Genomic DNA, 26,534 nt, shown 5'->3' on the forward strand with positions numbered 1-26,534 from the left:
GATTTTAATAGATCCCAAATTATTGTGATATATAAGACTAAAGCAGCTGCTCTGCTACCTTTATTTTTTTAAACATGAAATATTTTCGTTTCCACTCTTTGAAGCTGCATTAAGATGAAAACATTTATTTTTTTCCCCACCATTGATAGCAAAATAATCTTTTAAAATTATCTGTTCCTGACTGGTGGCTGGAAGTTGTTAGAGTGTAACAAAAACATTTGTTTTATAGAGCATTTTTTTTTTTTTTAAGAAATTCACGTTCTTTTATTTATTTATTTATTTATTTATTTATTTATTTATTTATGACTGTGTTGAGTCTTCGTTTCTGTGCGAGGGCTTTCTCTAGTTGCGGCAAGTGGGGACCACTCTTCATCGCGGTGCGCGGGCCTCTCACCATCGCGGCCTCTCTTGTCGCGGAGCACAGGCTCCAGACGCGCAGGCTCAGTAATTGTGGCTCACGGGCCCAGTTGCTCCGTGGCATGTGGGATCTTCCCAGACCGGGGCTCGAACCCGTGTCCCCTGCATTGGCAGGCAGATTCTCAACCACTGAGCCACCAGGGAAGCCCTATAGAGCACTTTTATGTAGACATTTTCCAATACCCTAGACATTCATCTTGATTTTTGAAAGTGAAATATACCAAACACCTAAAAAATCAATATACCATAAAACAAGATTAAAATGATTTTTAAAACAGATTTTGGGTAAAATATTAAAAATAGAAACAGATTGATCAATGGATTCCTGAGATTAGAGCTGTAAAGAAAAAGCACTTTTATTCCACATGATCATCAGGTGAACTTTGACAACTCTGGTAATACTCTGTCCCAAGAATGAAGAATTGGTGGTAATCACTTTCATCAAATACAAAGAAACAAAGCCTTCAATCTCATAATCCAAATAAGACCCTGAAGAACTCGAAGATGCCTTGGAGTCAATCCTTAAGCTGACGAGAAATCAATGGCTAATAAGATTGCTGTGATAACTCTGGTGTCACTTCATTTTGAGTTAGAAAAGGACTGGAACATTTGCACCATCTAAAGAACAAGATGATTGTTAGCAGGGTCAGCAGTCCAGATTTAAATAATCAGTGTTTTGGGGGACAAAATGAATTAGTCGTTCTGCATAGCAATTCAAGAAATAATAACATAATATGACTAACATTAGAATTTCTGTGCTACAACTTTTCTAATAATGGAGATGGGGGATAAAGAGGAAGTTGTAAATCACATATACAGATGAAATCTTTTTTTTTTCCTTTATACCTGTTATTTTTTGCAAATATATATAACGGAAAAATATTAATACTTTATATATATGTAAATGAAAATACCCTACAATCAAGAACTTGTTTTAAGTTCTCTTTGTCCTTTGTATCAATCTTGTTATCAATCTTAACCTATAAATTGGCCAACAAATTTTCACTTTGTCAGCCACACTTTGCAGAAAACAGAGCTTAAATATTGTTTCTTTACTCTTCATTGTGAAAGCTAATATCTGCAGTGTGCTAGTAAATATTTAGCAACCAGCTTTGCGGGGAAAGAAAGAGCTTTGATGTGTAGCATTTGCCAATTTTCATGGTGTAAATACTACCACCATTGCTAAATTCAAACTATCAGTGGTTTAACAGATGTCTTGAAAATACTTGAAAATGTTAACAATCGGCCCTTGAACTAGTACAAGCCAGTTCTGTGCACTACTAGATAATCCTTCACATATCAAAAAAATATATATATACATATATAATACATCCTTATATATATAACATTCTTATATATATAATACTCTTATAGGGAATATTAAATATTTTAAAATAAATTTTAAACAAAGTAAATATTTTAAATTTTAAAAATTTGTGTATTTACTTTGGTCTCATCCTCCTACAATATCCACATTTGTATTTCTGGCAGCCCTAAATTTTATCTCTTTTTTTCCCTCTAATTTTTTTCCCAAACCCCTCACCACAATTGATGAAATATGTCTTCTCCACGGTGAGGTCAAACTTCATTTGTGATTACCTGACAGACAATTCCAAACACCTACTATAGAAGAATATTTCATTATTGTGATTTGCATCTTTCTTTGACCCACTTTCTTCTTTTCTTATTTTTACTTACATTACCCAGATAACATCACTATCCTAATCCTTGCCCTAGTTTCTGCTTTCCAGAAATCCAAGGCTAGAGACATGTGGTTATAAAATACATTCATTCAATTAGTAAATGTTGTAATTGAAAGATAAGCATTTATTATAAAAATAATGTTATTAATATTTCTGAATCCATGATGTCCTGTTATATTTTTAAAATTAAAGAAGTTTGGGGTAAATAAGGTGGAGGTTATTTTAAAAAAATTTTTTAACATGTCAACATTTTTACTTTCAATAAACATTTTTCTTGCCGCTTTATTAATATGTGATTTATATATCATAATATTAACCCTTTTAAAGTATACAATTCAATGGCATTTAGTATATTCACAGAGTTGTGTAATCACCACTATCTAATTTTAGAATATTTTCATCACCCCATACTTGTTAGCAATGACTCCCAATTCCCTCCTCTCTCTAGGCCCTGAAAACCACTAATCTGCTTTCTCTGCCTATGGAATTGCTTATTCTGGACATTTTGTATTGATGCCATCATATAGTACATAGTCTTTGGACTGACTTTTGTCACTTAACATATTGTTTCTAAGGTTCATCCATGTTGTAGAATGTGTTACTACTTCATTCCTTTTCATTGTCAAATAATATTTTATATAAATATAGAACAATTTTGTTTATCCATTCGTCCATTGATAAACATTTGGGTTTACCCACTTCTGGCTATTATGAATAATTCTGCAATTAATATTTGTATACAATTTTATTTTGCCAGGATGTATGGTTTAATTTCTCTTGTGTATAACTAGATTATAATTGTTTTGTCAGATGGCTTACATTTAACATTTTGAGGTATTGCCACCCTGTTTTCTAAGTGTTGCACCATTTTCTAATATCAACAACAATGAATGAGGATTTCAATTTCTCTTCATCCTCATCAACATTTGTTGTTGTCTATTTTTTTTTCTATTTTACCCATTCTATTAGGAAACAGCATCTCTTTCTGGTTTTCTTTCACATTTCCCCAGTGATTCGTGATTTTGAGCATATTTTCTTATGTTTATTGGTCATCTATATATCTTTGGAGAAATGTCTATTAAAAACTGCTTATTTATAGATTATTTGATTTTTTATTGTTGAGTTTTAGGAATGCTTTATATATTCTGGATGAAATTTTTATCAGGTATATGATTTGCAAATATTTTTCCCCTATTGTAGATTGCCTTTATATTTTTATTTTTTGACACTTTTCTTTGAAGCACAAAATTTAAAATTTTGATTAAATCAATGTACCTATTTTTTTCAACTTTTTATTTTATATTGGAGTATAGTTGATAACACTGTTGTGTTAGTTGCAAGTGTACAACAAAGTGATTCAGTTATACATATACATATATCTATTCTTTTTCAAATTCTTTTCCCAGTTACATTGTTACAGGGTATTGAGCAGAGTTCCCTGTGCTATACAGTAGGTCCCTATTTTTTTTTCTTTTGTTACTTATGCTTTTGGTATCATCACTAAGAAACCATTAAATAACACAAACTCATGAAAATTTACTTATACAGTTTATTTTAAGAGTTGTACAGTTTGAGCTATTGCCTTTAGGTTTATAATGCATTTCGAGTTTCTTTTTTGTATGTGGTATGAGGTAGTACTTCAACTTTATTCTTTTGAATATAGATATATAGTTGTCCCATCACCATTTACTGAAAAGACTATTCTTTACCCATTGAATGATCTTGTCATCAAAATAAATTGTCCAAAAATATGAAAGTTTATTTCTGGACTTACAGTTCTATTACATTGACCTGTCTGTGCATCTTTTTTTTCCACAGTCTTTCTAAGGTATAACTGACATATAAAAAGTTGCACGTATTTAATATACACAGTTTGATGCCTGGACATATGCATACAACCATGAAAACATCACTGTGATAAGATCAGTGTAATAAACATATCCATCACATCCAAAAATTTCTTCCTATTTTGTTTTTATTTTTGCTTTTTATTTTTTTGCATTTGGTAAGAACACTTAACCTGGGACCAACCCTCTTAACTTTTTTTAAGTGCACAATATAGCACTGTTAACTATTGGCACTATGTCATATAGCTTTTAAATATTGGCACTATGTTATATAGCAGATCAATAGAACTTATTCATCTTGCTTAACTGAAACTTTTTACTCATTGAACAACAACTCCTTATTTCCCCCTCCTACCAGCCCCTGGAAACTACCATTCTACTCTTTGCTTCTGAGTTTGAATACCCTTTTTTTTCCTGCAAGGTCAGAAGTATTGAAATCTCCAAATTTTATTTTCAATTGTCTATTTCTCTCTGCTTTTTGTCAGTTTTTGCTTTACCTATTTGAGATATCTTTCTAATGCTTTGATCATTTTATCATTGTAAAATGTTCTTTATATGTAGTAACAATTTTTCTCTTATTTCTAATATTACTAAAGCCACTCCAGTGCTCTTTTGTGCATTGTATACCTATTTCCATTCTTTGTTTTTAGTCCATTTTATCAGATGATTTTTATCCACTGTCAATATCTGCTTTTGATTGAAGTATTTAATCAGTTTATATTTAATGTAATTACTGATAAATATGATTTGCATTTTCTATTTTGCTATTTTCTTCTATATGTCATATATTATGTGTTTCTCTATTCCTCCATTACTGCCTTATTTTTGTCTTAAATAGTTATTACTATTGCACTATTGTAATTCCCTTGTTTATTTTGCTTTATTTTCTTAGTGGTTTCTCTGGGTCTTACAATAGACAACTTAAAACAATTTAGTTTGGAATTAAACTAATCAATTTCTGTATTTACAAAAATGTGGCCTCAATAGAATTCCATTTTTTCCCCCATTTAGTTCTTCTATTGTCATAAAAAAATCAAATCTTTATTTATTACAAGGTTATCAGTACAGTTTTTAAAAATATTGCTTTATGTGGTTGTCTTTCAAATCAAATAGGGAAAGTGTTATAAACAAAGTCATGTTTATACTATTTTTCATATTTTTTTATGTAACTGACTTTACCAGTGCTATTATTTCTTCATGTGGATTTAAATTATTGTTTAGTGTCCTGTCTTTTAAACATGAAAGTCTCCCTTAGTATTTCTCGTAGGGAAAGTCTGATAGAGATATATGCTCTCAGTTTTTGTTTATCTGGAAATGTCTCAATTTCTTCATTTTTTTCAAAGGATGCTTTTGCTGGATATAGTATTGGTTAAAGGTTTTTTTCTTTAACCATTTTGAATATGTAATACCACAGCCTACTGGCCTCAATAGTTTCTACTGAGAAAAGAGCTATTAATATTTGAGGATTCTTTGTATTTTGAGTTGTTTTTCTCTTGTTGCTTTCAAGATTCTCTCTGTTTTCAGATTTCAGCAATTTTATTGTGTTCTGTTTATTTGTGCATAATTTTAAGTTCATTCTACATGGAGTTTGTTGAGCTTCTTGGATGAGTACATGAATGTTTTTCATCAAATTTGGGAAGTTTTAAATTATTATTTTAAACATTCCTTTTGACCTTTCTCTCCTCTACTTCTGAAATTCCCATTATGTACATTGTTGCTATACTTTATATTGTCCCAGAGGTTTCTGAAGCTTTGTTCACTTTTCTTCATTCTCTTGTCCTTTTCTGTTCCTTGGACTGCATAATATAAATTGATCTATGTTAGGACTTCCCTGGTGGCACTGTGGTTAAGAATCTGCCTGCCAACGCAGGGGACATGGGTTCAAGCCCTGGTCCGGGAAGATCCCACATGCTGCAGAGCAACTAAGCCCGTGTGCCACAACTACTGAGCCTGCGCTCTAGAGCCCACGAGCCACAACTACTGAAGCCCGTGAGCCACAACTACTGAAGCCCGTGAGCCACAACTACTGAAGCCCACATGCCTAGAGCCCATGCCCCGCAACAAGAGAAGCCACTGCAATGAGAAGCCCGTGCACCACAACGAAGGTAGCCCCCGCTCGCCGCAACTAAAGAAAGCCTGCGCGCAGCGACAAATACCCAATGCAGCCAAAAATAAAAATAAAATAAAATTGATCTATGTTAAAGTTTGCTGATTCTTTCTTCTGCTTGTTAAAATCTTCTCTTTAGTACCTTCTAGTTTAGGATTTCTGTTTGGTTTCTTTTAAAAATTTTTCTTCACTGTATATTCTTTATTAGTTAAGAAATTCTCATACTTTAAAAGAATGTATAGATATGGTTTCCTTTAGTTCTTTGAACATACTCATAATGGCTAACTCAAGTCTTTGTATAACAAAGTCCATTTTATTTGTTTTATTTGTTTATTTTGTCACTTGTGTATTGGTCATATTTATCTTTTTATTTGCACATCTTGGAATTTGTCTGTTGTTGAAAACTGGAGAGTTCAACTGATATAATTTGAGATCTCTGGAAATCAGATTCTTCTTTGTTCCCAGGGTTTATTGTCACTTCTTGTTGTTGCTGCTGCTGTTTGTTTTCTAAATGTGTTTCCCGGACTTCTCTGTAAAGATTCTATTCTTTACAATGTGTGACCACTGAAGTCTCTGCTTAGTTAGCTTCATGGTCATTTGATGATTGGACAAATATTTCTTTAAATGCCTTGAATCATGGTCTGCCTACTTTTTCCAAGTGACTGTGTTTGGGAGATGCCTTTATTGCTCTAGAAGTTTAAAGCTCTGCCTTAGCCTTTACTTATGTTTTTATGGAGTCTCATGGTCAGGTCAAGATGAAAATTTAGGGCCTTCTCAAATCTTGCTTAGGCACAGACAAAGACATGCATATGTGCATGGCCTTCTATATCTTCAGAAATATGACAGAACTTTTTAAAGCCTGTTATGGACATCTCATTCCACAGATATTCCTTGTAAGATATTTGGCCAACCTCTTGTATGCCCCAACTGGTATTGCTGCCTTAGGCAGCTGCAGTGTTTAACAATTACTGGGTTTCTGTTTGTTTGTTTTTGTTTTTGTTTTTAACAAAGTCCTCTTGGGATAAAGCTTTCCTCATTTATTGCTCTAAGTCAAGACAATTTAAGATAAGTTCTTAAATGGGAATTGTTCAGGGATGGCCATATAGGCCAAATAGTGACAATTCTCTGAGAATAGGGCTTTTAAGAGAGTTCTGAACCCTTTTTGTTCTACCTGGTACCTGGGTTTCACAGCTACTGTGGTTCTGGTGTTGTTTTCTCAGGGCTACCTTAGACCTGTGAATAAGGGGGAGGGGATTGTGTATGTAAAAAATACTAAAAATCTCACAGTTTTTACTGAGATCCAGTCACTTGTCTTGAATAAATGTTCCTTGAGTTGTTGTACACTTTTGGTTAATTTCTAGAGGTCAGAAAATACTGATTTTGATCACGTCTGCCAGTGTTTTCATTGTTTTTATGGAAAATCAGATTTTTGAAGTTTCTTATTTTACCTTTCCGGAAATAATTCTTCTAAATACCTTATATAAATAAAGAAAATGAGAGAAATTTAGACTAAATTAAGTATTGTTATCCTGATCGAAGTTCTTGAAACTAGGTTGTTGTTGTTTTTAATCAGTTTTGGAGAATTCTGACCTTTATCTCTTAAAATTTTCTTTCTTACCATTCTCTTTTTCCTCTTCTTTTGGTGCTCTGATTACACATAATTTAGGCCATTATGTTTTTTATGCTCTGGGTTTTTTTGTTGTTATTGTTCACTTAACCTTTTTTCTGCTTCTGTTTTGATATATTTTTATTTTCTATTAATATCTCTTTAAGTTAATTGACTCTAATATCCATTCAATATTTGAAATCAATTTTTTAGAAATATTTCATTTTCTATGTTTCTAGTATATATATATATATATATATATATATATATATAAAACATAGATACAGATATTCCTGTGTTCTAAGTCCAATATTTGAATTATCCAATTCTTAATTTTCTCTTTGTCACATTTACCTGCATCGTCACATCTTTAATATTAATAAAAATACTGTAGAGGCTCTAAATCAGTGATTTTACTCTTCCTTTCTTGCCCACATTCTCATGATATCTATGCCAATACAGCTCTCCAAAAATGTCTCATAGGGAAAATTGGCTCTCAGTTTGGAGATCTAGATTTCAGCATTTTATGCCGTCACATGTGGTCATCAGAGGCTCTGCTATTTTTGTTTTTCCCTATGATCGTGTCTTTGGTTTAGACACAGGAGAAAATGCCTTCAGGAGAAAAAACTGCCAGAGATCTCAGCTAATCTAAGACAGGCTCTTCTATCTCTGGAAATTTAGTTTGTTTAGTTCTCTTTATTTACAAATCCCTATGATTTTTTTTTTCTAATTTGTGTAGCACTAGCTGTGACTTGCTGCATCTATTATCTTATACCTATAAGCAAAAAGCCTTAAAACGAAAGATCCTTAAATCTGAATGCATGGATTTGCATTAAAGCTCCTTGTCTCTCCTGAAGTTATATTCAAAATGTGAGACCATTTGCATTTTTTCTGAGAAGGGGGCCATATAAGAATTACAGGATTAAAACATTTTGAAAAATTTTGGTAGAAGTAACAACATAATCTAGAATAAATATTCTCTGGCACAGAAAAAAAAAACAGCAAAACAAAGCAATTAAAAAAAAACAGTCAATATAGCAAAAAAAATTCAAGGAAATGTAGAAAAATATAGAAATCATAAAACAGTGATGGTAGATGTAGGACCAACTTTATTCATTATAACAATATATAGACATGAAATCAATTTTATTATTAAAAACAAGAAGTGTTAACTGCAAAATCATATTCAAGTGCATGCTACTTATAAAATAGACAAAGGAAACATGTTAAACATAATAAAATCTTAAGTAAAAGACTAATCAAAAGTTTATCAGGAAATTTCAAGCAAAAAGAAAACAAGACAATATCATTAGACTTGTTCACAAAAAGCATGAGACAAGGCTAAAAGGATAATTTTATTTTGATGAATTCACAATTCAACATTAAAATTAAATAGAAGTAAATCTTTCTTCATTAATGGTACTGATGTTCATTGGATAAAAACAGGAGATACAGATTTTAAAAAGCTTGTCTGGAAAATAAAAATACATAATGAAAAGAAGACCCAGCATGTTAAATACTATATTATAATATGTATTGTTTTATTATAAAGGTACTTACAATAATCAAAGACTGGTGAACTAGTACAGAAATACAAAAAAATTAATGGAGTAGAAACAACTCAAATAATTTAGAATACAATTGAAGTTGAATTTCAGTTCAATGACAAAAACAATAATTTTTAATGTACACTATAGGGAATATTTACTAACAATTTGGGTAAAATAATAAAGATAGATTACATGATAAACCTACTTCATTTCATGGGGATTAAGAGATAAAACAGAAACAGTAAAATAATAGAAATTTTTAAATAAAGTAAGTATTTATGTAAACTTGAAGTGTGGAAAAATTTCCCATGCAGAATATGAAAGGCAGGAATCATATTGGAATAAAATCATGATTTGAAAAAAAATTTTTGCTGTTAAAATTTATATATATCCCATCTATGTATCTATGAAACTTAAATAAGCATGAGAGTTGAATCACTAGAGGTGCAAATTTTGAAATATATAGATATAGGATACATATGTATATAAGGAGCTATCACAATTTCTTTTTAAGCCCTTTATTTTTTATTTTTATTATTATTATATTTTGGCTGCTTTGGGTCTTTGTTGCTGTGCGCGGGCTTTCTCTAGTTGTGGCGAGTGGGGGTTACTCTTTGTTGCAGTGTGCGGGCTTCTCATTGGGGTGGCTTCTCTTGTTGTGGAGTGCGGCTCTAGGCATGTGGGCTTCAGTAGTCATGGCACACGACTTAGTTGCTCCGCCGCATTTGGGATCTTCCCAGACCAGGGATCAAACCCATGTCCCCGGCATTGGCAGGTGGATTCTTAATAACTGCACCACCAGGGAAGTCCCAATCACAATTTTTTTTTTAACATCTTTATTGGAGTATAATTGCTTTACAATGGTGTGTTAGTTTCTGCTTTATATCAAAGTGAATCAGCTATACATATACATATATCCCCATATCTCCTCCCTCTTGTGCCTCCCTCCCACCCTCCCTATCCCACCCCTCTAGGTGGTCACAAAGCACCAAGCTGATCTCCCTGTGCTATCTGGCTGCTTCCCACTAGCTATCCATTTTACGTTTGGTAGTATATATATGTCCGTGCCACTCTCTCACTTCATCCCAGCTTACCCTTCCCCCTCCCCATGTCCTCAAGTCCATTCTCTACGTCTGCATAGTTATTCCTGTCCTGCCCCTAGGTTTTTCAGAACCTTTTTTTTTTTTTTTTAGATTCCATATATATGTGTTAGCCTACAGTATTTGTTTTTCTCTTTCTGACTTACTTCACTCTGTATGACAGACTCTAGGTCCATCCACCTCACTACGAATAACTCAATTTCGTTTCGTTTTAATGGCTGAATAATATTCCATTGTATATATGTGCCACATCTTCTTTATCCATTCTTCTGTCGATGGACAGTTAGGTTGCTTCTATGTCTTAGCTATTGTAAACAGAACTGCAATGAACATTGTGATACATGACTCTTTTTGAATTATGGTTTTCTCAGGGTATATGCCCAGTAGTGGGATTGCTGGGTTATGTGGTAGTTCTATTTTTGGTTTTTTAAGGGACCTCCATATTGTTCTCCATAGTGGCTGTATCAATTTACATTCCTACCAACAGTGCAGGAGGGTTCCCTTTTTTCCACACCCTCTCCAGCATTTATTGTTTGTAGATTTTTTTATGATGGCCATTCGGATGGTGTGAGGTGATACCTCATTGTAGTTTTGATTCACATTTCGCTAATGATTAGTGATGTTGAGCATCCTTTCAAGTGTTTATTGACAATCTGTATATCTTCTTTGGAGAAATGTCTATTTAGGTCTTCTGCCCATTTTTGGATTGTGTTGTTTGTTTTTTTGATATTGAGCTGCATGAGCTGCTTGTATATTTTGGAGATTAATCCTTTGTCAATTGCTTCATTTACAAATATTTTCTCCCATTCTGAGAGTTGCATTTTCGTCTTGCTTATGGTTTCCTTTGCTGGGCAAAAGTTTTTAAGTTTCATTTTGTCCCATTTGTTTATTTTTATTTATTTATTTTTTAAACCCTATGGTTATATATTTTGGGTTGTTTATGAAAGTACAGGTTTTTTTGTTTTTTGTTTTTTTTAATCTAACCCGTGTTCCCTGCATTGGCAGGCAGATTCTTTTTTTATTTATTTATTTATTTATTTATTTATTTATTTATTTATTTATTTATTTATGGCTGTGTTAGGTCTTCGTTTCTGTGCGAGGGCTTTCTCTAGTTGCAGCAAGTGGGGGCCACTCTTCATCACAGTGCGCGGGCCTCTCACTGTCGCGGCCTCTCTTGTTGTGGAGCACAGGCTCCAGATGCGCAGGCTCAGTAATTGTGGCTCACGGGCCTAGTTGCTCCGCGGCATGTGGGATCTTCCCAGACCAGGGCTCGAACCCGTGTCCCCTGCATTGGCAGGCAGATTCTCAACCACTGCACCACCAGGGAAGCCCTATTTTTGTTTTTATTTCCATTTCTTTCAAAGGTGGGTCAAAAAGGATCTTTCTGTGATTTATGTCATAGAGTGTTCTGCCGGTGTTTTCCTCTAAGAGTTTTATAGTGTCTGGCATTACATTTAGGTCTTTAATCCATTTTGAGTTTATTTTTGTGTATGGTGTTAGGGAGTGTTCTAATTTCATTCATTTACATGTAGCTGTCCAGTTTTCCCAGCACCACTTATTGAAGAGGCTGTCTTTCCTCCGTTGTATATTCTTGCCTCCTTTATCAAAAATAAGGTGACCATATGTGCGTGGGTTTATCTCTGGGCTTTCTATCCTGTTCATTGATCTATATTTCCGTTTTTGTGCCAGTACCATACTGTCTTGATTACTGTAGCTTTGTAGTATAGTCTGAAGTCAGGGAGCCTGATTCTTCCAGCTCCATTTTTCTTTTTCAAGATTGCTTTGGCTATTCGGAGTCTTTTGTGTTTCCATACAAATTGTGAAATTTTTTGTTCTAGTTCTGTGAAAAATGCCATTGGTAGTTTGATAGGGATTGAATTGAATCTGTAGATTGCTTTGGGTAGTATAGTCATTTTCACAATGCTGATTCTTCCAATCCAAGAACATGGTATATCTCTCCATCTGTTTGTATCATCTTTAATTTCTTTCATCAGTGTCTTATAGTTTTCTGCATACAGGTCTTTTGTCTTCTTAGGTAGGTTTATTCCTTTGTATTTGATTCTTTTTGTTGCAATGGTAAATGAGAGTGTTTCCTTAATTTCTCTACCAGATTTTTTATCATTAGTGTATAGGAATGCAAGAGATTTCTGTGTATTAATTTTGTATCTTGCTACTTTACCAAGTAAATTGATTGATTAGCTCTAGTAGTTTTCTGGTAGCATCTTTAGGATTCTCTATGTATAGTATCATGTCATCTGCAAACAGTGACAGCTTTACTTCTTTTTTCCGATTTGAATTCCTTTTATTTCTTTTCCTTCTCTGATTGTTCTGGCTAAAACTTCCAAAACTATGTTGAATAATAGTGGTGAGAGTGGACAACCTTGTCTTGTTCCTGATCTTAGAGGAAATGGTTTCAAATTTTCACCATTGAGAACAATGTTGGCTGTGGATTTGTCATATATGGCCTTTATTATGTTGAAGTAAGTTCCCTCTATGCCTACTTTCTGGAGGGTTTTTATCATAAATGGGTGTTGAATTTTGTTGAAAGCTTTCTCTGCATCTATTGAGATGATCATATGGTTTTTCTCCTTCAATTTGTTAATATGGTTTATCACATTGATTGATTTGCATATATTGAAGAATCCTTGCATTCCTGGGATAAACCCCACTTGATCGTGGTGTATGATCCTTTTAATGTGCTGTTGGATTCTGTTTGCTAGTATTTTGTTCAGGATTTTTGCATCTATGTTCATCAGTGATATTGGCCTGTAGTTTTCTTTCTTTGTGACATCTTTGTCTGGTTTTGGTATCAGGGTGATGGTGTCCTTGGATAATGAGTTTGGGAGTGTTCCTCCCTCTGCTATATTTTGGAAGAGTTTGAGAAGGGTAGGTGTTTGATAGAATTCGCCTGTGAAGCCATCTGGTCCTGGGCTTTTGTTTGTTGGAAGATTTTTTAATCACAATCTCAATTACAGTGCTTGTGATTGGTCTGTTCATATTTTCTATTTCTTCCTGGTTCAGTTTCAGAAGGTTTTCGCCTGTGAAGCCATCTGGTCCTGGGCTTTTGTTTGTTGGAAGATTTTTAATCACAATCTCAATTACAGTGCTTGTGACTGGTCTGTTTATATTTTCTATTTCTTCCTGGTTCAGTTTCAGAAGGTTGTGCTTTTCTAAGAATGTGTCCATTTCTTCCAGGTTGTCCATTTTATGGCATATAGTTGCTTGTAGTAATCTCTCATGATCCTTTGTATTTCTGCAGTGTCAGTTGTTACTTCTCCGTTTTCATTTCTAATTCTATTGATTTGAGTCTTCTCCCTTTTTTCTTGATGAGTCTGGCTAATGGTTTATCAATTTTGTTTATCTTCTCTAAGAACCAGCTTTTAGTTTTATTGATCTTTGCTATTGTTTCCTTCATTTCTTTTTCATTTATTTCTGATCTGATCTTTATGATTTCTTTCCTTCTGCTAACTTTGGTATTTTTTTGTTCTTCTTTCTATAATTGCTTTAGGTGTAAGTTTAGGTTGTTTCTTTGAGATGTTTCTTGTTTCCTGAGGTAGGATTGCATTGCTATAAACTTCCCTCTTAGAACTGCTTTTGCTGCATCCCATAGGTTTTGGGTCGTCGTGTTTTCATTGCCATTTGTTTCTATGTATTTTTTTATTTCTTCAGTGGTCTCTTGGTTATTTAGTATTGTATTGTTTAGCCTCCATCTGTTTTTATTTTTTACAGTTGTTTGCCTGTAATTGACATCTAGTCTCATAGCATTGTGGTCGGAGAAGATACTTGATACAATTTCAATTTTGTTAAATTTACCAGGGCTTGATTTGTGACCCAAGATATGATCTATCCTGGAGAATGTTCCATGAGTACTTGGGAAGAAAATGTATTCTGTTGTTTTTTGTTGGAGTGTCCTGTAAATATCAGTTAAGTCCATCTTGTTTAATGTGTCATTTAAAGCTTGTGTTTCCTTATTTATTTTCATTTTGCATGATCTGTCCATTGGTGAAAGTGGGATGTTAAAGTCCCCTACTATGATTGTGTTACTGTCGCTTTCCCCTTTTAAGGTTGTTAGCATTTGCCTTATGTACTGAGGTGCTCCTATGTTGGGTGCATAAATATTTACACTTGTTATATCTTCTTCTTGGATTGATCCTTTGATCATTATGTAGTGTTCTTCTTTGTCTCTCGCAATAGTCTTTATTTTAAAGTCTATTTTGTGTGATATGAGAATTGCTATTCCAGCTGTCTTTTGATTTCCACTTGCATGGAATATCTTTTTCTATCCCCTCACTTTCAGTGTGTATGTGTCTCTAGGTCTAAAGTGGGTATCTTGTAAACAGCATATATACCAGTCATTTTTTTGTATCCATTCAGCCAGTCTATGTCTTTTGGTTGGAGCATTAATCCATGTATGTTTAAGGTAGTTATTGATATGTATGTTCCTATTATCATTTTCTTAATTGTTTTGGGTTTGTTATTGTAGGTCTTTTCCTTCTCTGGTGTTTCCTACCTAGAGAAATTCCTTTAGCATTTGTTGTAAAGATGGTTTGGTGGTGCTGAATTCTCTTAGTTTTTGATGTCTGTAAAGGTTTTGATTTCTCTGTCGAATCTGAATGGGATCCTTGCTGGGTAGAGGAATCTTGTTTGTAGGTTTTTCCCTTTCGTCCCTTTAAATATGTGCTGCCACACCCTTCTGGCTTGCAGAGTTTCTGCTGAAAGATCAGCTGTTAACCTTATGGGTATTCCCTTTATGATATTTGTTGTTTTTCCCTTGCTGCTTTTAATATTTTTTCTTTGTAGTTAATTTTTGATGGTTTGATTAATATGTGTCTTGGCATGTTGCTCCTTGGGTTTATCCTGTATGGGACTCTCTGCACTTCCTGGACTTGATTGAGTATTTCCTTACCCATATTAGGGAAAATTTCAACTATAACCTCTTCAAATATTTTCTCAGTCCCTTTCTTTTACTCTTCTTCTTCTGGGGCCCCTATAATTCGCATGTTGGTGTGTTTAATGTTGTCCCAGAGGTCTCTGATACTGTCCTCAGTTTTTTTCAGTCTTTTTTTTATTCTGCTCTGCGGTAGTTATTTCCACTATTTTATCTTCCAGGTCACTTATCCGTTCTTCTGCCTCAGTTAATCTGCTATTGATTCCTTCTAGAGAATTTTTAATTTCATTCATTGTGTTGTTCATCATTGTTTGTTTGCTCTTTAGTTCTTCTAGGTCCTTGTTAAACATTTCTTGTATTTTCTCCATTCTATTTCCAAGATTTTGGATCATCTTTACTATAAATAGTCTGAATTCTTTTAAAGGTAGACTGCCTATTTCCTCTTCATTTGTTTGATGTGGTGTGTTTTTACCTTGCTCCTTCACTGCTGTGTGTTTCTCTGTCTTCTCATTTTGCTTCACTTACTGTGTTTGGGGTCTCCTCTATGCAGGCTGCAGGCTTGTAGTTCCCGTTTTTTTTGGTGTCTGCCCCCAGTGGCTAAGCTTGGTTCAGTGGGTTGTGTAGGCTTCCTGGTGGAGGGACCTGGTGCCTGTGTTCTGGTGACTGAGGCTGGATCTTGTCTTTCTGGTGTGCAGGACCACGTCCGGTGGTGTGTTTTGGGATGTCTGTGACCATATTATGATTTTAGGCAGCCTCTCTGCTAATGGGTGGGTTTGTGTTCTTCTCTTGCTAGTTGTTTGGCAAAGGGTGTCCAGTACTGGAGCTTGCTGGTCGTTGAGTGGAGCTGGGTCTTAGCATTGAGATGGAGATGTCTGGGAGAGCTTTTGCTGTTTGATATTACGTGGAGCCAGGAGGTCTCTGGTGGACCAATGTCCTGACCTCGACTCTCCCACCTCAGAGGCACAGGCCTGACACCCAGCTGGAGTACCAAGATCCTGTCAGCCACATGGCTCAGAAGAAAAGGGAGAAAAAAAAAAGAAAGAATAATAATAATAAAATAAGATAAAGTTATTAAGATAAAAAAGTTATTAAAAATAAAAAAATTAAAAAGTCATTAAAAAAAGAAAGAAAGAAGAGAGTTACCAAACCAATAAACAAATTCACCAATGATAACAACCATTAAAAACTATACTAAAAAACAAAACAAAACAAAACAAAATGGACAGACAGAACCCTAGGACAAATGGTTAAAGCAAAGCTATACCAACAGAATTGCACAAAGAAGCATAGAGATACACGCTCATAAAAAGAGAAAAAGGAAAAATATATATATATCTATATGTATATAAAAAAAGGAAGAGAGCAACCAAATCAATAAACAAATCTACCAATGATAATAAACTCTAAATACTAAACTAAGATAAACTTTAAACCAGAAACAAATTAGATGCAGAAAGCCAACCCCAAGTCTACAGTTGCTCCCAAAGTTCACTGCCTCAATTTTGGGATGATTCGTTGTCTATTCAGGTATTCCAGAGATGCAGGGTACATCAAGTTGATCGTGGAGATTTAATCCACTGCTCCTGAGGCTGCTGGGAGAAATTTCTCTTTCTCTTCTTTGTTCACACAGCTCCTGGGGTTCAGCTTTGGATTTGGCCCTGCCTCTGCAAGTAGGTCGCCTGAGGGCATCTGTTCTTCACTCATACAGGATGGGGTTAAAGGAGCAGCTGATTAGGGGGCTCTGGCTCACTCAGGCTGGGGGGAGGGAGGGGCACGGAACATGGGGCGAGCCTGCGGCGGCAGAGGCCAGCGTGATGTTGCAGCAGCCTGAGGCATGCCGTATGTTCTTCCGGGGAAGTTGTCCCTGGATCATGGGACCCTGGCAGTGGCAGGCTGCACAGGCTCCCGGGAGGGTCTGGATAGTGACCTGTGCTTGCACACAGGATTCTTGGTGGCTGCAGCAGCAGCCTTAGCATTTCGTGCCCATCTCTGGGGTCCAGGCTGATAGCTGCAGCTCGCGCCCGTCTCTGGAGCTCATTTAGGCAGTGCTCTGCCTTCTGTGGGCAGACAGGGAAGCAATCCCCTCTCCTCGTGCACCCCAGAACAGTGGTCTCTTGCCTTTTAGGTAGGTCCAGACTTTTTCCTGGAACCCCTCCCAGCTAGCTGTGGCTCACTAGCCCCCTTCAGGCTGTGTTCACGCAGCCAACCCCAGTCCTCTCCCTGGGATCCGACCTCCGAAGCTGGAGCCTCAGCTCCCAGCCCCCACCTGCCCCAGCGGGTGAGTAGTCAAGCCTCTCAGGCTGGTGAGTGTTGGTCGGCAGTGATCCTCTGTGCGGGAATCTCTCTGCTTTGCCCCCTGCACCCCTATTGCTGCGCTCTTGTCCGTGGCTCTGTAGCGTTTTCCCTGCCATCCCCCGTCTCTGCCAGTGAAGGGGCTTCCTAGTGTGTGGAAACTTTTCCTTCTTCACAGCTCCCTCCCAGAGGTGCAGGTCCCATCCCTATTCTTTTGTCTCTGTTTTTTCTTTTTCCTTTTGCCCTACCCAGGTACGTGAGGAGTTTCTTGCCTTTTGGGAAGTCTGAGGTCTTCTGCCAGCGTTCAGTAGGTGTTCTGTAGGAGTTGTTCCACATGTAGATGTATGTCTGATGTATTTTTGGGGAGGAAGGTGATCTCCACGTCTTACTCCTCCGCCATCTTGAAGCCCGTCCTCTCACAATTTTTAAAATCAGAACTGCACTGCAATAAAAAAGTATTTAAGGCCATGAGTAATTAATTCACCCACAAATACACAAACACAGAAACACAAAATCTCCAAGTAGAATAGCTAAATACTTTATTTCTAGTTTATCAAAATAATTAAAGGATAAAACTTTTAAAACATAATAGCCAAAAATGTCAAGAACAGGAGACCCAAAGAGCTTCATATAATGCTCTTGGAATTGTAAATTAGTAAAACTATATGGTATTTTAAACAGAGAGAATTGAATATAATGAATTATTATCTATAAAAGTGAATCGGCAAAATGAGAAATTAGGTAGTGAGAAGTAAAGAGAATGGTAAGCAATATAGGAATGACATATATACTGTAAGAGCGGATAATATAATATAAAATATAGTATAAATATATAATTGCATCATATAATAAGTATAATGTAATGTGTAATATAGCCCCAAGCCATAGCAATGTGATAGCACCCCTCCTCCTAGGGCTGAGATGCAGACCTCATGAGAAAGTTTTGGCTGTGACAGAGAATTCACTGTGATGTTGCACCTGTGGAATTTTCTGGAAATAGAAATCCTTCCTTTAGGGTGCTGGGGAAAGATTTTCAAGGAGCGTTGTCTCAGCAGAGGCACTTTGCTACAAAATCACCTAAGAGAATGTCTGGGGAATGCTGCTGCGTGCTGGGCACCACTAGAGCTGCTTGTTGGAGAAGCTGTGAATGTTGCAGTGTGATGCAGTGTGAAGTGTGATGTTGGAGAATCTGCATGCAGGGCAGAATCTGGACCTGGAGTAGTGGCCCAGGCTGAAGAAGCAAGGTAAGTTGTAGGAGACTACCAAAGAAACACACTAGAACCAGGGATCAAAATCCATTCCTCCTCCAGTCTCTTTCCAGTGCCCTCAGCTGACAAAGCTTAACAACTGGTCAGTTGACAAAGAAACCACTTTCATAGAACGGGTAAAAATGCTGAATTTGGACTTGGAGTTGAGTGGCAATAAATTGATAACTAACACACCACTGTTTTAGAATACTTGTAGTTGTGTTTAAGTGGATACAACATGCATAATGGTGGAAATGTGGCGGCATTAAAGATACAGTTTTCCTACTTTCCAGTTTGCCTGGGGCTCCATGCTTGTTGTGAAGCTGATGTAATCTTAGTATCTAATCATGCCTCTATAGTTCATTGAAGTCATGAGAGTTTATTTATTTTGCATTGTTTCATATTTAAGTTTATAACTCTGCCAATTTTCACAACTCCAGAGGATGCTTTACCAGTTGTATTCTGTGGAGAGGGTGCTCCTTGGAATCACACAGTATTCAATCTACATGGCCTCATATGTTGGTCCTGCCAACTACGTATATCCTTGATGAAGTAGCGTACTTTCTTTGAGCATTAACTTTCTCATAAATAATATCAGTGGTTTAGACTAGAATATCTCAAAAGCCTTAAGACTCTATGCGATTTCTGATTTCTAGCAAGCTCTTTTAATGCTGTTTAGAAGTGAAAAACCTGTGTAGGACAGTTACATATAGACACACCTCATTACCGGAAGTATTATATTAGCTTCCGTTTAAAATGCTGCCTAAAATAAATGACGTAAGACTGTACATTTTAAATAATAATTTTTCAATATCTAGTTACATCACCACAGAGGACATTAAGTTGCTTTTAAATTTCCCCGAACACCCTAAACTGCTTATTATTGACCACAACCCAGGCTTACTGATGACATCTAATGTCCCTGTGTGCTCAAAGACTATACAGTATTTCAGTTGGTATTGTGGTTGTCTGTTACATGGCAGAGGCCACTCCTTTAGTTTTGTATCACATCTTCAGGTGACACTACCATTTTTTACTGCCTGTTGGATTACGTTATTTAATAAATTATATGGAATTCCTATATGCCAGTTCTGGCTGGCTCATATCAATAAATGTTTTGGGGGGCCATTAGTTACACCATGCTAAAAAAAGAGTTGGCTCCTTGCAATACTTCATGAGTGTTTCACGTGTTAAGAAATGACTTATCCAGATGTTTAAGAATCTTTCCTTTTTCTATTGAAAAGTTGCAGAAGATACACACACACACACACACACACATACACACACACACCTTCTGTAAATTTTACAATTCCTCATCTTCTATCTTGAGGACAGAAACTGTGTTGTTTGATTCACTGTCATTTTGTTTGTCTATATAACCTAGTAGCAGGAATTCATGCACACTTAGGTGCTTAATAAATACCTAATGCATAATTTTAAAAATTAAAATAATGACCCAGTCATCATATTATGCAAACTCTCTCCTCATCGTTGGGATTACTAGCAGAATGTGAATATGAAATGGCAAAACAGTATTGGGCATCTCTTCTGTAAATGGCATTCTCTAGTCTTCAGTCTTATCTCAAATTGTGAAATATATTTTTAAATATTGGAAAAAACGATCATTCCAATGAAAAATATTCTTATTAGACAGACCCAATGTGTATACCTATTTCTTAACCTCTTTATTCTCTATATATTTAAAAGATGAGTTTAGTCATTTCTCCAGTACCAAGATTTTGCTTACTTTTCAGAATGGATTTTGTGTGTAACAAATATTCCTGACAGTTTGAATAGTGTAAAAATGTTGATTTCATATTTGCAAGCTTTGTCATTGGGAATTTTATACTGAATAAACCATGTATATATACATAAATAGTCCACAGATGAAGATATATCTAATTTATTTTATATTCATACAGCTACAGAGGTCTTTTTGTCTTTATACGGCCAATCCTGACACCTTGCAATGGTGGACATGCAGTTACACACAAGATTCCATGTTGCTGCAAGCAGTCTGGAGGCAACAAAAACAAATTGATGGCGGCAGAAATAGGAGAATGCCACTCTGTCAGAAGATGAATAAGCTGAACTTGCCTGACATGAACCCTAGCTGAGACAAGCAAGGTGGAATCAAAGAGTGGGCAACTTTCGACAACCCATGCTTCACAGCCCTGACCACTGTGGATGGCCGTGATTATCTCCAGACAAAATGACTGTGAGTAAAAGGCTTACATACACTTAAATTAAACACAGCAGGGTTTTAGTAATATCTGTTTGCATTTTACTTTCTGTTAAGAAGGAAATTGCTTGGACTTGGAACATTTCATTTAATGGCATTTTTAGTTACCTTTTGTACTTCTAATGCCAATGCCACAGTCTAAATTCACTCCAAATTACCCACTAAGACATAGGACACTTTTGTCTTTTTTGTTTATTTTTTTTAAATTGCAGTAGCTTCCTTACCAATTTTACTAAATTAAATGTGTTTTAAAGCATCTCAGTTCTTGAAACTTAATTATCCCAATCTCTGGGTGAAGTATAGCAAATAATACAAACCCCATTTATGTAATTTATTTTGCAAAAGACAATAATGGAATGCAGTTGTGCTAATAATATATGCATTTCTGTATTTTTTTCCTTTTTAACAACAACTTATCAAAACCATGTCATTTTGAAACAAAAGCTTTAAGGGCATATGGAGGGTTTGGTTTGTCCATATACTGCTTTTTGGAGAAGGAGAAAAACTGCATAATATTATGTGCCATTGGAATATTTTGAAAGATTGTGTTTTGTTTCCTTCATTTTATTTTTCCATCAGTGAGTATTATTGACAGACACTCATAATAAACTATGAATAAAGATCATGGCTTGTAATTGTAATGCATAAATAAGAAGAAAAATATGTAAGTACTTCAGTAGCTGAAGCACCATTTATTATGTCCCAGCAGAGAAAAATTTAATTGTTAGACCACATAGGGTCTAGGAAACTTTGGTTTAAACTCAAGCATAATAAGAAAATTTCAAGCATAATAAGAAAATCTATCATTCTCCTTCTTGTTTAAAATGAGTGTTTTGAAATCCCTGAGTCCATGATTAAGTATTGTTTAATACTGATATTCTTAATGCAATCAGTTAATTGTTCTAATTTGCTGAATTCCACCTGCTGCATTACTTAAAGCCTAATTAATTGGCTTATTTTTTACTCTTGGAAGGTGGGTAACTAGACTCTGGTCCCAAGATTATACTGCTAGATGAGTCAGTGAGTGGTTGAAGGATGCGACCATTCAGAGAGCTGGGGAGCTGAATCCTGTTTAGCTCAAGCCCAAACAGAACAAATATAAAAAGTACTTTCTCTATGAAACAAATCTGCAAACAAACAAAAGTCAAAATAAAAATAAAGAAATAATAAAAACCCTCGAGCAAGCTAGCTAAGTATAGGTAAATATGCAGACATGTATGCTTTATGTATACACATCTTTCAGCCTGTATATAAACATACACAGGATAAATATTTTAAAATATTATGCAATAGATTGCACAATATTGTGCAAAAGAATAAATGTTATGCACACACAAATATGTGTAGATAGACAGATAAGTAAGTAGAATGAGAGAATTTTGACTTATTCAAAGGCAGAGGTCTTACCTGCTTATAGATTGAGTTTAAGTTGTAGCAGGAGCAAACCAAGTGCCCCCTTTCTGGAAGGCAGTGGAGGGACTGTTAGGTCCCCATGGAGCAGAGTTGTGGTCACAGGTCTCAAACCACCTAATGATTTGGTGGGAATGTGAGTGGGAGCCCTGTTCCTCTTCCCTCCATGCCCCTTACTGCCAGCCCCTCCTTTCCTTAGTGACCCAGTCTTATGGCTTGACTGTGTGGCTTGCGTGCTGAGGGAGCTGCGATCATGATCTGATTGTTAACTGCCTGTTGGTCAGGCTCATCCTAGAAGTGTGAGATATTTCAAGTTCCTTACTGCTTCCTAACTACAGTTAACTTACTTTGACAATCGAAGATTGATAGTAGAATTATTTTAATATTGATTTGAATACACCCTTTCTTCCCTGACCCACCCTCTAATTTTTAATCCTAATTAGTTGAGAGTTAATTATATATGTTATCACCCCATAAATATTTTAATTGTTCACAGGGCAATGTAGATGCTCCACATACTACACTTAGGAAGCACATTTTTGATTTTATTATTGATTTCACAAGGATGAAACACTGGTTGGTGAAAGAAGGCACTTCACCTTATATCCTGAACCTTCTGTTTCCTTAGAGATAGACTTGTCTACAGTATCATTAGGGAAAAAAAGAAATAATTTGTCTACTTTAAAATTTTATTTCAGTCTTCTGTGATGATAAACAAGGTGACATTCACCATATTAGATATGTAGTTTTTCATATGCTGATCTTTCCTGAGGTGGTCAAAGAAGGAAATCTAGGTGACAAGGACTGGAGACCTCTCCAGTATATTGTGCTGAGCAGTGGACACTGAGGGTCCTCAAGACTATTTACACCTTAGTGATGTCTCCCTGATAATGATATCTTATTTGACACACTTACATACTGTGTCATACTGTGACAGTTCACCTAAAATTTTACTCTTACCTAGTTTCATAAGTGAAATCACAATTGAACCATGAGATTTAAAATATAAAATTTTATGGATTGGCTAAAAAAAGCACAAATTGTTCAAATGTGAAGATTGATGTGTGATCATACACCCCTAAGCATATGAAAAAAGCAACATATATATGTATATAATTATGGGTGTATATATGTAGTATGTATATGCACACACATATATATAACAAAATTAAAATTATACATAGAGTACTAAATTAAAATTAGTTTTCCCATTAGCTAGCATATGTTTATTTATGCAGAACTCAGAAGATCTGAATTTCGTCTTATCCTCTCAGGTTTACAGACATTTAAGCACATTATTAGGAACTGTGATTATTCAGCACACCAACACTCAGGTATGACACAACTTCATTACTACCTGATTAATTAACCTGCTTAAAGTGTGAAAGTTGGCACCTTGTCATTAGAATCCATGGGAATAACTAATGAGAAACTATGAAATAATTTGTTCCTCAATTAAAAAACCTGAAAGAAGAGGTTTTAATCTCATTATTCTTGTTTCCTGTTATCACCTATACAAAGCCAAGAAGATTTTGCAAAACTTACTGTCTAAAGAGAACAGGCTATGTAACATCTCAGGGAACATTTCACAGATATTTAATAAAATGTGGTGTTATTCAACAGCAAAAGGTAAGCCAGAAAGGCTTCTGGGATAATATATTCATTATAGAGCATCAATGTGAAAACGAGGTACATTCATCTCATACCTGATGTTGAGGTTTAAATGAGGTTTCTGGATAAGAAAAGAGAGAAAGAAAAGTAATCTAGTTCAACTTAGATCTGTCTAAAGAGACTTCAGAAAAAATATCAGGAGAGGTAATTAGTATTAGAGAACTATTAAATTACAACATTTCCGTATATTAAAAAACACAGCCCCGAGCCCCAATTTCCCTCAATATGACTGATTTTATTCAGTGGCCACATTTACACTATCACTCATATTGGGAAAAAGGCAGTAAAGGTATTCATTTCAATTGCTTTCCCTTGTCCACATTCATGAGATCATGCGTATCATATAACAATGCTGAAGCATCAAAGGTACTTTCCTAGCTTAGAACTTTTTGTAATATTTATAGATCTATCCTCCTCCCCACAAGTTATTCATAGAGTTCACAAATGCCAATGAAATAAATGTCTATTGTTTAACATTAAAGTAAAGAAGCCGAAAGTTTTTCTTGGAGGTAAAGTGAATAATCTTTCTCACACTGATTATTTTACATACATCTTTTCAGTTAGAAAGAATTTCATGCTCTGAACCATGGCAGGATATAGACTATAGAATCTATCCAATGTAAAGCTAGGCATAAGTGAATGCAGATGTTAATTAATTGGATATCCCTATTTAAATTCCTTGAAATATATTCTGGATCATGTCTCCTGCTTCCTTGTATAAATCTTTAAACTGAGGCCACCCGCATTTAGTGAAGGAAATAGTCAGATTTTTAAAAACCACATGCATGTTTTTCCAAAATCAAGATTTTGTAAAGATAATCACAAAGTTTCAACTAACAAAATTTAATTAATCCACTTTAGAAAAACGATTCATATCCGTTTTTTACTCTAAGCTTTATAATTTTATTCAGTTGCAAAATGTCCCGGAAGAAAAACAAAGAACAGGCTGTTGGTTGGTAACACACTCGAAAAATCTCTGCTTTATTTCCTGAAAGAATTTCAATTAGCATATAATGAAAAATTTAGAGTCAAGTCCAGCATATATTTAATGATAATAGCTGCTATTTTTTGAGCATCAATGGCATAAACTGTATGTTAGGCATTTCACATGCAAACCTTATTTATATCTTAGCATTATCAAGAGTTTGTATAATTATACCTATTTACAGACAAGAAAACTGAAGTCCAGTTGTGTTTTATATCTTGTCAGACTTTATATTCTGACATGAAATTCCATAAACTCGCTGGAAATTGCTTCTAATCAACAAAGTATTCTTATTTAATACAACCTACTAATAAATGCCTAACTACACTACAGCATGGGATTATTTATTTGTTTTTAAGGATGTGAAACAAAACTTACAGGTAAAAACAGTTTGATATAGTCAGTTATAAAACAAAAACAGTAAAGTTATATTCAAAATTAATCACACACATTCTTCAGAAATTATATCTGTAATAGTTTAACATTATTGACAGATAGTATCATGAATATTAAATTGAGTAATTAAAATTTGCCAAAAACAGAGAACCAAGAAAATAATTTTCTAAACATAGAGGTATCAGGGAAAAACTGCATAGTCATTTTAATAAGGTATATCCTGCTAAGTAAAAAAAGAGAAAGAAAGAAGGAGAAAATGAAATAAAGGAGGTCCCGGTCAGGGCAACTTTTTTATCTTATTTGTATAAGATTAGCTATTTAAACATTTATGCCAGTCCAAAGTAAAGGGAAAGAAAATGACCTAAAACTTTAAAAGCGTCAATATCGTTTCAAGGTAAAAAACAGCTGCATTGAAAATGATGAGAAGATTACCTGTGCTTTCTTTTTTAGGTCAAAATTTAAACTTTAAAAATAAAGTGATACTTAAAAGATGATGTTTTGAGAACAAATATTTAGGGCAATAGAAGTTGAAAAAAAAGTAGATTTGAAATTATATGATGACCAATAATGTGTCATGGGAAAATAATTAAATAACAAATATAAATAAAACTGAATAGACTGAAAAATGAACCACAGATAAAGACACTATCTTAAGGAGAGTAGCTAACTCAATAATAAAAGTAAGTAGTCTGCCCAGAATAGCAAGGTGTTCCCAACCCCTATATATATTTGATACTAATACTTATATCTTTTATTCACTAATATGCAATATATTTTGTGTACAACCCCTCAAAGACATATGAGGGGCTGTATTCAAAATACAACCTGAACACATCCTGTTGTGTTCAGTGATGTATTTATCATACCTTAGTACTCAAATATATGAATTTATATGAGTATACATGTTGCATGGCAACATCTAGAAGTCTGTCTCCATTATTAACTAATATAAAACATTAAATTTAAAAAGTTCATAGTTTCAAATTGCCTGCTGTCATTACCAACTTTCACATGTAAATCGACATTCTTCTGGCTTTTATTCCACCTATGAATCATTCTATAGGTGTAATAGT

Source organism: Eschrichtius robustus, chromosome 5 (assembly GCF_028021215.1).
Source record: "Eschrichtius robustus isolate mEscRob2 chromosome 5, mEscRob2.pri, whole genome shotgun sequence".
In the NCBI taxonomy this organism is placed as follows: domain Eukaryota; kingdom Metazoa; phylum Chordata; class Mammalia; order Artiodactyla; family Eschrichtiidae; genus Eschrichtius; species Eschrichtius robustus.